Source organism: Rhamphochromis longiceps, linkage group LG7 (genome assembly GCF_057381845.1).
Source record: "Rhamphochromis longiceps isolate RC_006_pf linkage group LG7, R_longiceps_female_GT1.1, whole genome shotgun sequence".
Lineage (NCBI taxonomy): Eukaryota > Metazoa > Chordata > Actinopteri > Cichliformes > Cichlidae > Rhamphochromis > Rhamphochromis longiceps.
This window is the reverse complement of record NC_140563.1, coordinates 20,484,576-20,496,608: the sequence shown is the minus strand read 5'-3', so window position 1 is coordinate 20,496,608 and position 12,033 is coordinate 20,484,576. Positions and strand designations below refer to the sequence as shown.

Here is a 12,033-nt window from a genome sequence, read left to right as displayed (position 1 = left end):
TGGATTATTTAATTTGACATCCTGACTGGTAATGGGCAGAAATATGTGAACCACATTTCAACTCCCAGACCCATGCAGCAGTTTGGGTCGTAACTTTTGGGCTTTTTTTCCTAACAAGTGAGCAAACTGAAGTTTGCCAGTGTCTTTTGTTGTACTAGACCTCATAGTAGAAACAATTCAGAGGTTTCTGCAGTTATGATTCTGGAAAAACATCTAAGTTCAAAGTAGTGTGACCTCAAAGGTTTGCCTCTGATACCAAACATGTATGCTAGCAGTTTTTTCACAGCATAACATCTGAGGATATTTTCTCCATCTTGTCTCCTCATTCAATTTTTGACAGATCTTTTTTTTTCCATTGTAAAGTGAATAAATGAACAAAAAAAGCGGAGCCCTTGAGATGACTGCTGTTATTTTTATCCTCCTAAAAGAGACGCATTGTCCTCGGATGCATTGGTGCAGAGCGGTTTATAGTGATTGAATTCTTAATACGGGGGGATGCTTTTGCATTATTTTCCTAAATTTTCCTTAGTCGCATAGCAACAAATAGTACAGCCACATATATTGCACCTAATACAACACCTTGAACAGATTGTACAGTTAAATAGGGGCGTTAGAATGAAGAAATGGAGGTATCATATTCAGTTCAAGGTGCGTGGAGAAAGGAAAAAGTATGTAAGAGTTTTATTGTAAACTACATAAATAATCATAACAGTGAAAAATGATTCCACAGTTTTTATATTTTGATGAACTTGTACATGCATGTTGAAGCGCTTACAAAGTCAAGTACATACAGTATATCTGTAAAACCCCAGTAAAACAGGTTAGCTTAATGCCAACAACATACTTTTTTGTACTGTTTAACAAGAAGATTGATTGAAAAGTGTTCGTCCAACTGTAGGATAAACACGAGAGACTGATGCTAAGAACAAGCCATCGGGGCGACTTGAAACTCAAATGAGTTGATATTCACTGTGTTTTCTTCATTTGTTTAATAGATTGTCGTCTATGGCTTTTGGATGACTTTGCCTGGGTGATCAGTGTACCAGTAAATCTGATATCTGCTCTGTTACACTGCCAGAACAATGACTTGCTCTGAAAATGAGCCTCAATGTTTAGAGATCTGCTTTAGGCAAAGCAACAAAAGGCTCTCTCCCCTTCTTTTCCTCCATCTTTGTTTGACTTTGTCTGTCTTCCCTTCCCGTCGCCCACCCCTTATTATTCCCTTCGTCACACTGTCGTGCATTTTGTTTATCTTGTCCTTCTCTGCCTTCTGTGTCTCTGTCATCTGCAGGTTCCAGCAGTAGCTGTTCTCTGCTTCACCAACTGGGACTCCATGGCTGGCAGTGGTGCTGCTTGATTCATTGCACTGTGAGTTTGCTTCTGGTTTGTCTGAGAATGAGTGTGTTGGTCTGTTTGTCTCTCTGTGTTTTTCTCATGCACTTTTCTTGGTTGTTAGGTGAGCCCATACAGAATAATACACTTTAACTCATCAAAAACCAAAGTCTCGACTTGTCCTTTGTAGTGTGTGCCTCTCCAGTGTTTTATTTGCGGTTCTGTTTTGTCACTTCTTCAAGTCGATACCCAAAGAGTCTGATTTCTCCCCACGGATTGAAGTCTTTCTGTGATTCGTCTCTTATTTTTCTTTCACCGTTTTGCTATTTCTGTTCCCTGTGCTGCATTTGTACTGAAATACTGTCTCTCTTCAAAGCAGAAACTGTATACACGCTGCCACTGTTCACCACTTGATGACTTACTGGTTGTCATATTACAGCTCCTAGCATTGCAGTTTGCCTATTAGTGCAATACTCTATCCATATTATGGCATGTAAGATATCTATAACAGCTACTGTAGCACTTTTTCCTTTCATAACTGGCTTTGTGAAAACTGACCTGAATAACTGAAGTAGCAGCCAATGCGCGCAGTGGAATATTAGATTATTGGAATCATGTATAGGAAGTGAAGGCATATAGATCGTCTCGGGGCATACTTGAAGATGCAAATACTCTGCTTTAATAACTCATGTATGCTGTTTTTCCCCCCTGTGGTAAATTAAATCTCCTAGTAAAAAGTACTTAAAATATAGCCATCACCTCCTCCGCCTATATAAATTCAGAAGCCATGAATGCAGCAGTATTTTTTTTATCTTTGGCTTTAGTGCTAGACACACTTTTTCAATTAGTCTGGTGTTGGATGGAAGATGAGCTTACTTTTTCCTTTCAGTACCACTCGTTTTTGCATTCATGCATCCGATTACCTTTTAAATGGAGGAACATTGTGATAGTTTTGAATTGATTTGATAGTAAATTGATTGTATTTAATGTGTATATTGTTTAGGATGAGTTTGATACTTGCAGTAAAAATTAAATAGTGATTATCCGACAGCTCTGTGACATTATGTTTTGCACATATGTTTTGAAAAAGAACAATGAAAACTAGATTTCCTACAAAGTAAACATTAGATTTTATAGGGGTTATATATGTTAAATGTTAATTCCTGATTCACCCTCTCTTTCATTCATTCATTTGGTCTCAACATATTTTTCACAGCTGTACCTTTGCAAACACATGGGTATGTATTTCTTGTGCTTGGCACTAGAGCTCATCCGATAGATCTGCCGATTTTAGCTATTTGCTGACAAATGCCAGTACAGCTGATGAATGAACACCTAAAAAGAAAAATTAGGAGCTCATGTTGCTACTGTTGATGTTGTGTATTTTGCCCACCAGAGAGAACTTCCCTGCAACATGTGTTTGGAAAGCCATAAACATGACAACCAGGTGATCCGAACAGAGTCAGAGTAGCTGAGTAATCTATGACTTGTGGCAATAAAAATATTATCTTATTAAGGTCTCATAAAAATCTATTCATAACAACTGTTACGTGAGCTTAAAGATGGTAAAACACACAGAGTCTTTTGACCAACTGCAAATATCAAAAGGACGGGACTGATCAGGGAAATGCTGAAATTCAGAAACAGTGTTTTTCTTAGTAATCCATGCTGATCCAATTTTTTCTGCTAGTTAAAAGCCTTTTGTTGATGACTAACTTACCTTTGCTAACACTGTCATGCACTTATTACCTCACTAATGATCTCTGTTTCCATATGTCTCAGTGCCAGCTGGATAAAAAGCAGCCATCTGTGCTGCTGTGTCTCAGCAGGTTTAGGTCCTGGTCTGTTTGCATGTGCCTCCATCTCCACAGCTCCCACCACAGATGTTACTGTTTGTGTGGATAATGACAATAGATACTTCATGTGCTGTACTTAACCTTTCACAAAGAACCACTAGTCCTATCTTCTCTGCAACACTTGCTTTTATTTGGTGCATTGTGCTGAGACCTTAAGGCTACATGCGCACTGTGTTGGGTCACTTTTCTTGAAACGAGGCATGGGCTTGAAGCCAAGTAAAATAACAAATATCCTCCCCATATTTTAGCAGGAAAAAGAAATCACAGTAAAAAAAAAATTCTCATAATTTTTGCTGTTGACCTTAATTCCTAAATCTGCTTAGAAAAAGTGAATCATGTGGCAAATGCAAAAATTCCAGTATTGCTGCTGAAATGACACTTTTTCCAAATCTCAGCTATGCCAAGGGGGAAAAGATACTGACTGGCTTTTGTTAATGAGACCCGTCAGGCTTAATTTCACACACTGCACCAATTCAAACTATCCGTGGCTGGTCGGAGGAAGCAAGGGGGAGGAAATGCTTGTTCAGGCGAAGGCAAAGGTGTTGTACAAAGCAAACACAGACTGTCTCTTTCAAAACTTTCCACTCATAGGGATCTTCTTGTCTTTTTCCTGTGTGCATTTTACCTGGACAAGTTAGTGGCGCAGGATGGCATTAGCCCTCTCTTGATGCCTCCGCCTTCTCCAGCATCCATTAGTTTCTGCTGCTGTTAGTTTGTTTTGCACTTGGCAGTTGAGAGCTGGGATGGTGTTATGTTCAGTTTAATTGGATGATGTGGTATTCTCTTCCAAGCTCTAGATGCCAACATCATTTCTTGGCCCGTGCCTTATCACCATCCTCAAAGCTACAGAAAGAGATTATTGCTCACATTGCAAAAACCGAAGGTCTCTGTCCCCCAAAAGCTAGAAAATGTTGAAAATGATAAAATTGATCAGAGATATAGTTTCTCTTTTCTTTCTCTAACTTTTACTTTCCTGATTTTTTTTTCTTTTAATTTATTTATTTTCTGCACCAATATCTGTCACCTCAAAAATACTCCTGGATTTCACACAACACATGAAAACAGCTGTGAGTGCTTTCTAAACTGAAGCCAGATTTTTGGATTAGCATAGCCGTTCTCCAGAGGACACAGTTAGCAGGCAGAGAAACAGACAAAAGCATGGTTAAATCATTAGTGAAATAAGCTTGGCCCCCATTACCATCAGCCTAACACAGTCCAAAACCACCATGGGAAGAGAGAGGGAGAATTTCTTCACTCAAAGAAACACAGTTTCTTTTTATTGATGGTAATTGGGAGCTGTTATCAAATCTGTCCCCCACTTCTCATTTCTCCCAGAGTTGAGCGCTGTAGAAGAAACAGGCGATTGTTCTTTGAAGAAAGTAGGACACATTTTTTCCAGGAGCTTCAGTTCTGTCTTGAGGCTGTTTCTGTCTCTTGGAGCTTCCTATATATTCAGCCTATACATGGAAATGCTTGTCCTCCAGAAAGACTAAAGCCTGGATAGGCAAGTTGTGCAAGAGTAACCATTTTTAATGTAATGTAATGTATATATACTTTATATAAGCTTTTTTATATCTTCCTCCTTCTTTGTTAGTATTTTGCTGTATATACATTATTTGTCTCACACAATTGTATCACCAGAATATTTAGTAGTTATTATTAATTACTGTTTCTTTTAATGGGGATGCCACAGAAAGAGTTTAACAGATGTATTGTGTATAACATCTAGCTGCTTTTGAAAGCAGTTGAAAAGGACATACAGTACCCTCTAGAAGCTTTGATGGCATCCCTCATTTCTTTACATTTCTCTTCCAATGATTCAGTCGTTTTTATAATTTTTTGAAAGTGGTCTTGAGCAATAGCAACTGACTGTTCAGTGTTTTGTCTACACATAACAGGCAACTTCACAAAGAACCAGTTTGTATCCTTTGTTACTACCAGCCTGTCACTAAAATAGATTAATTCCCATTCCTGCTGTTTAATCTATGAAAAATGTCAGAGAACATAGTTTGACAGGTATAACACAGCATTTTTATGCCAACAAGGTGCCAAAGATTTACTGAAACTATCGAAAACTTGGTATATCTCGGCATACTGTGCAGTGTTTTGTTTTTTTTAAACTTAGGAAACTGGACAAGTGGACAGTAGAAGAAGTGCCAGGCCTAAAAAAGCCAGCTGCTGTTCAATGCTGCCTCAGAAGTGGCTGTTGAAATGAAAGCTTTACTGACCTGGTTTCGAAGTTTCTTACTAGTTTTAGAATTTTGTAGCAGAGTAATAGGACAGGAGGGAAGAGGCTGCATGACTTGGCTTTGAATCCTCAAGGTTTTTGCAGCACCAAGGTAATCCAGTGATAGTTGCTATGTAGCAGTGGTAACATCTGATGATAGCTATTTCGGCAGATTCTTATATGGGTTAAAATAGCACTGAATTTACTTCCACAGTGTAACTTGGTTTAACACTGTAAATTGAACCTGTCAATCACAGAACTTGCAGTGTCACTGCTTTGAAAGCCACCAATCACATTAAGCCCTTCTTCCTTTGGACTCTGCCCTCCAAGCTACCAAAAGTCAGATTGAGTCGAGCAAGCAGAATTCATCTTTGAGATTAGAGCCGCCTGCGTGAGCGTGAATCTGCCACAGCACCCCCTCGAATGTGTGATGCGTCTTTGTGCTGAGCTGTGTTGAGTTGTACGCGTGCAGATTGTTGAATTTGAATACCTGCAGCTGTGAAATGAATTGCTCATTATTGTGTTTTGTCTTCTGCGCCTATTTCGACACAAATAAGACTCCATAGTTGTGCTACTGCAAATGAGTTCACCTGCTAGCCAGGGAGGGGCTGTGTGGCTGCCTGTCTGCCTCTCACTACTCGCCTTGCCACAAAATGCTGCAACTATTGAAGGCACTTTTAGCAAGCATGTGTAAGTGTGATGTTACAGTCTTGAAGCCAAAAGAATTTGCTGTGATCCCAACAGATTGCTGTTCACCGCCCCCCCAGCACCCGAGGGATATCCAGCTCTCAGCACGATACTACCCTCACTGCTTCCTGGTGCCAACAAGCCTCTGTTTCACACGGTGGAGGTAGTGGAAGCAGGCGGAGCATTTTAGTCAGAGGGGGAAAGAAAGCCTTCATGAGCTCTCCACAGTTATCACCAGCCTGCCCCTGGCTAATAACTGTATCAGTTTTACACCAGTGTGGAGAGTGTGAGTGAGTATGAGAGAATATGTGCGTGTTGGTGTGGCAGTGTGGGTGAAACGGAGAAATCATCCAATGCGACGCTTGTTATTTATAGACCTACAGCAGATTTTTGTGTTAATAGAAATCAGCTGCAGTGTTACGCTTGTGTGCAACTGATTCAGGCTTTAATTTTTTGTGCATTTTTTGTAGAAGCACTATGTGAAATTTAAGTTTACATTTTTGTACCTTTTCAGTCTCAGCTGGCCCTTAGACATTGATTAAACAAAGATAAATATAAAAACATATTTAATTGTTGATGAGCACAAGTGAAAAGTCAAAGAGATGAACTTATTTTTCATTGTCCTCTATTGTTTTGCCTCCACTGGGATTATACAGAGAAATAGTATGAATCTCATATGGAACTTGCATACAAAATTCATACTGCTGAATTTTTCCATAAGCTAAGAAGAATTTTTCCAGTTCAGAATTCATGTGATCAGGTAGAAGTTCTGGAAGTACAACTATGTGAAAGCAGTCAATTAGTGATACAGAAGCAGCCGTATGTATATTAACAATGTTCAATGACCTCTTGAAGTTATTGCTATTAGTTTTAGATGGTTAGGGGCGTGTATCTTTTCTGTATTCTACTTGAAGCACATAACATGAACACATAATATTTAACAACATTAATTTATATATATTTGGCCCTAGTGCATTAGAGTAAAACAGTCTTCTATGTAAGCTTCATGTGCTGTATGTACATAGCAGCTTCCTGCTGGTCTGGCTGTTCTGACTCATTATTTGTTTTTTCACAGCTTTTATGATAATCAGCAGCTTTCTTGCACAATTAATTTTACTTCTGTTTAACAATTTCCAAATAGCTAATCATAGTCATATTTTTTTATGATTCCTTTTTTTATTTTAAAAGAAAAAAAAAACCCTCAGCTTTATTTATTTACAATAGAATTTAGTGGATGTGAGTGGACGTGGGTGTATATTTGTGTGTGTGTGTGCGTGCCATTAAATGCATGTGTTCTTTTTGTTTGTATTGTGCACTCCCACACATCTGGCTATGTCTGCTCTGCCACTCCACTGGTGTTTGTCTGGAGGCCAGCGGGTTGGTCTCCCAAGGGGACCTGCAGTGGCTCTTTCCCAGGCCAGACTGCAGCTACTCTCCCAGAGCTTGCACAATACCAAACACTGCACTGGAATGTTGTTGGCTTCATTTTTTTCTTCTCCCCTTTTGTTTTTTGTCTCCTTTTCTGTGTTTTTGCCTTGTGCTTTTGCTTTTCTCTCCTAAATTTATTCTGTTTGTTTCAGTTTTCTACAGATTTCAATTGACTAATATTCCAGTGTAATTAATGCACTGATTTACAATTTTCATTGTCAGTGTTTTGACTTTTTCCCATAGGAACAAAAAAAAAAAATACAAAAATATAATTAGTAGTTATGAATTAAAAACATGAAAATAGTTATACAAGAATCAGAAAAAATTGTGCTTTATTTGGGGGGAACACTCAAACGTTTGTTATAGGAAAGCAACCTGCTGACATTGACAGCTAACTTGGAATACTTTAGTCCTGTCACCAGTGGCTATATTGAAGGTAAACAACAGCAACTGAGACTTGAGACAGTTGGAACTGCTAAGAGATAATGACTGAGCCTTGCTACTTGCTGTGAGGACTTTGTTTTGACACTGTCATTTCGTTTTGCATCGACTGTTCCTAGTCAAATCTGTCACTAAGTAAGCGATGGGAGGTGAGCTCATAATGAGGTGAACTTGTCACACTGCTCATATCTATTTGTCAGCGCCTACCACTAAAGGGCTCATGTGGCCCATGTTTACTGTCTGGTGAAGACTTTAGCCTTGAAGAAACTCCTGAGTAAATTTTCGAATAAAATGTGTGCTCACGTTGCAAGTAAATCATGTTCTTAGAGATTGAGTTTTCACAATTAATGATTTGAAAATGCAGTTCTTGTTGCAGTTTTTCTCCTGCTTGCATTATGTTTATTATTTCAAAGAACACATGAAAATACCTGATTGTGTCCTACCATTTATTTAAAGCTCAGATACATCTCTGAAACATGGACACAACTGTCTGTTTTTCCAGCATAAAACAAAAAAACAACAACAAAATCCCAGTGGAAGCTTGAATTGTTGCCGATGCCACAACTCATTAGACTAGAGGCATGGCACTGTCGCAGTCAAGTCTAGGATCACACACAGACTGTTTCTAAAAGCTGAATGTAAAGCCAATGTTTGAATCAAAGTGTGGAGGGCTAAGGTATCAAAACTAACACGCTAACCACTCACAGATAGTTGCTAATAAGAGATTGTGGATGAAATAATACTAGTACACTAAATCCACAGCTTTGCTACTTCATGGATGAGCTCGTAAATCGTCAGCCGTCACTCAAAGTAGCCACGCCCCTAATTTTAGGTCTTAACAGTAACCAGGTGGATGAGTTGTGGCTTTGAATGAGTTGTTATGGAGTTATTATTGGCTGTAAAGACCAAAACAGTTTTCTGTACAAGGCAGTAAACATGTTATTTTACATTGTTGAAGTTGGTCATTCAGCTTCAAGTGGCCATTAGAGAAACTGGAATTTCTTTTTTTTTTTTACATTTTTATTATTATCATCCTCCCCACACACACATACACATCCCTGGAGGTTACAGCTTCTGGATCAGTATCTGTGTTATTTATACACATTGTTATTGTCACTCTTTCAAAGCTGTGCGAGTGCCTCACCAACTCGACTTGTCTTCATGCGAGCAGGCCAGCTGCAGCAGACAGTTTCACACAAACACAGAGTAGCAGCTGCAAAACTCAGAGAGAGTGAGCCGTCTGGCCGCTTAGTACATTACAAGTGGACTCAGTCCATTACACCCAGTCCATCTTGAGTTACAGCCACATGAATGGGGACTTGATGCATCGTGAATCCCATAAAGGAGATGCACAGTAAAAGCCATTCATTTCCCTTTAAACATTAATCATTGCACCGTACACAATATTTTTGTGTAGAGTTCAGTACGGTTGTTTGTCAGCCAGTGAGTCTTAGTGTTTTGCCTGTTTAAGTGTTTTTGCAGTTGACACATGTAAAAACAGGGTTTTCATATATTCAACAACGATTTAATGCTGTTAGACGTAAATCGTCTGTTTTTTGCGTCTTCCTGCTTGTGATCTTTTCCATGTTGCTGTTTCGTTCTCTCTCTTATGCGAGGGTTGGATGAAAGGCAATATCAGCCTTTTTTCATGCAAGGTTTTTTTTTTTTTTTAATGTTTTATGTTATGATTTATGTTAACACTTCCATTGTCTGCAGTTAGCTAGAATAATGTTATTTCTTGACTGTCAAATTTATATTTACATTCATTAATGTTCATCTTCAATGCTGCAGTAAATCATAAAGGATGAAAGGCAGTCACGGGATGTTAAATTTGCTGGTATTCCGGATCAGTTGTGATAAAGCTGTAGTTGAAATTATGTGGATAAACTGAGGCCTGTGCTTCCTCTCTGCTCCTTTCTGTTGTCTGGCTTCCTTGGTGGTCTGCATATTGTTGGCTCTGTAACTTGTTTGGATTGTGAAAGTGACTATTGAACATTCTGTAGGTTACATACCATGTCTCTCAGTACTGCTCATTTGTTGGAACATAACTCTTATAGTTAAGCCTGTAATTGAGCTTTGTTTTTACTTAGCTGTGTCTGAGTTGTATTTCCTTAGTGGCTGTTTTCTCCCTGTTGCCTGCTCTGCAGGTCATGTCAACATAAGTTGAATGATTTATCTCTTACTGGTGTGTAACCAAATTAGTGCACTTAAGACACATAAATCTTTTTAGCTAATAAATCCTAAACTGGTTGCTTTTAATGTTCGGCTATTCATCCTTTTATGTGAAACTTGTGTCTTTTTAATGGGATTCACCAGTTGCTGTGAAAATCCATCTTTTTGTTCGACCTGCCTTCTTGGAGTCAGTACTTGTGAACATAAACATCCCTCATAAAGACACTGTAAGATCCAGCTAGTGATATTGCTGATGCTTCTTTGGAACTCCTCCATTTCCAGTGAGATCATTAATGTTTATTTCAGCTCATTAATGCCAGAGGAGATGTAATAGGGACTGAAGCTGATTTTTAAGTTAACAAAGAGAGGTGAAAAATTGCATCTCAGTTGTATAGTAAAATGAATGGTTGACTGTACTTAGGACACAAGTTCAATTGGGCAGCTAGTGAGAGGCATGCTTCCTGGAAAAACTCCTTAAAACTGGAGATACGGACTGTGAAGTCATTTTGGCAGCATTGCTGAAAACGAGCTGAAATTTGGTCAGAACTAGGGAGCGAGTCAGCCATAACTTGGAGTGGACTTGCTTGAGAAATTGAAACAAGGCTGCCGTGTACCAACACTTGTGTGCACGCTCATCTACATCTACAGGACACGGCTTAAACCACTGTTGCCACAGAAGTAACATGAGTCCATATTAGTGGGCCTGCAATGTAATTATTTTTGTTCCATTTTTTTTAACCAAAGATAATTGTAGAGAAACTTGTTACATAGCAGTAGGACCCTTGACTAAGTGAATAAATTAGTCTTGGATACTACTGTTGTTTAAGGAGTCAGTACTTAGAAAACTCTGAGAAATGCTTGAAGGGCATCACTTTAAATCCCTGGATGAGCAGAGAAAATCTGTGGAAAGGAGGCAATAAGTGAAGCCCGAACTTCATTTGCTGCTCTTTGAAAGCACTTCATCAGTGTGCTGAAACTGCTGCTCAGAACCATTACTTTCACTATCTGTACACCAAACGGACATGTTTAATATAGCTTATGACACGCTGTCAAAATTATTTATACAAGAACCAACCAATAAAGTTTCCGATTTGCAGGACTATAGGACTGAATATGTCAGTTTATATGTTAGCTGCCTAATAATAGCAGATTTCAGTACAATACAGCAAAACACTTTAGGCAGGTTAGCTTTACACTGGTTGAAGCAAAGACTGAAACAAAGAGAATGGATGTGTACGCTTGTCAGAGAGAAAAAATAATATTGGTGCAGCTCCAACAGTCTAGCAGTTGCCAGGCTAGTGCAATTAAAGCATCATGAAAAACCAACTTGTTTTGAACTCATAAACTTAAAAACTTCAACATCTGGCAAAAGGCAGCCGAAGAGCCAACTACTAATGTTGGAGAAGTGATTATCCGTCCAGTAGAGTTCCAGGGACTCATCTCCGATGGATCTCAAAGAAAAAGAAGATCAATATAAAGTGTTGATCCATCAAGTTCTGCTTCAGTGATCCTTAGTGATGACTCCTTAAGTCCCTAGAGCTCTAAGGGAGTGATAAAACACCCTTCCTCCAAAAGAAATATTCTTTTATTTGATCATTTATGTTGTGAGAGTGGTGTCTAACATGGTGGCCTAAAATTTCCCATAGACATGCAGTTATGTTTTCGCTGATCATTTCCTCAAAACATAACGTATGATGTCATTTTCATCGTCATTTCTTATCAAAACATTCAGTGACTCTGTGCCCTGTGAATGAACAAACCACTCCCAAACACAGCAAAACTGAGTCACCTGATTCCCACAAGTTCCACATTTTTTCTTTCATTTGTCAGCCATCTCTGACCTCAAGAAATAAGTCATATTATAAAGCTTTTTGTCCTTGCAGCTGGCTG

At 38.8% G+C, this 12,033-nt stretch overlaps 1 protein-coding gene across 1 annotated transcript in view; it reads left to right on the top strand.

Moving 5' to 3' along the window:
* The window catches only part of peak1 (pseudopodium-enriched atypical kinase 1), a 106,635-nt gene that overhangs the window by 50,836 nt on the left and 43,766 nt on the right, over positions 1-12,033 (top strand). Inside the window, exon 3 of the mRNA XM_085412786.1 lies at positions 1,292-1,368. The gene's annotated coding sequence lies outside the window, so the exon portion shown is untranslated. The remainder of the gene's footprint in view (positions 1-1,291; positions 1,369-12,033) is intronic.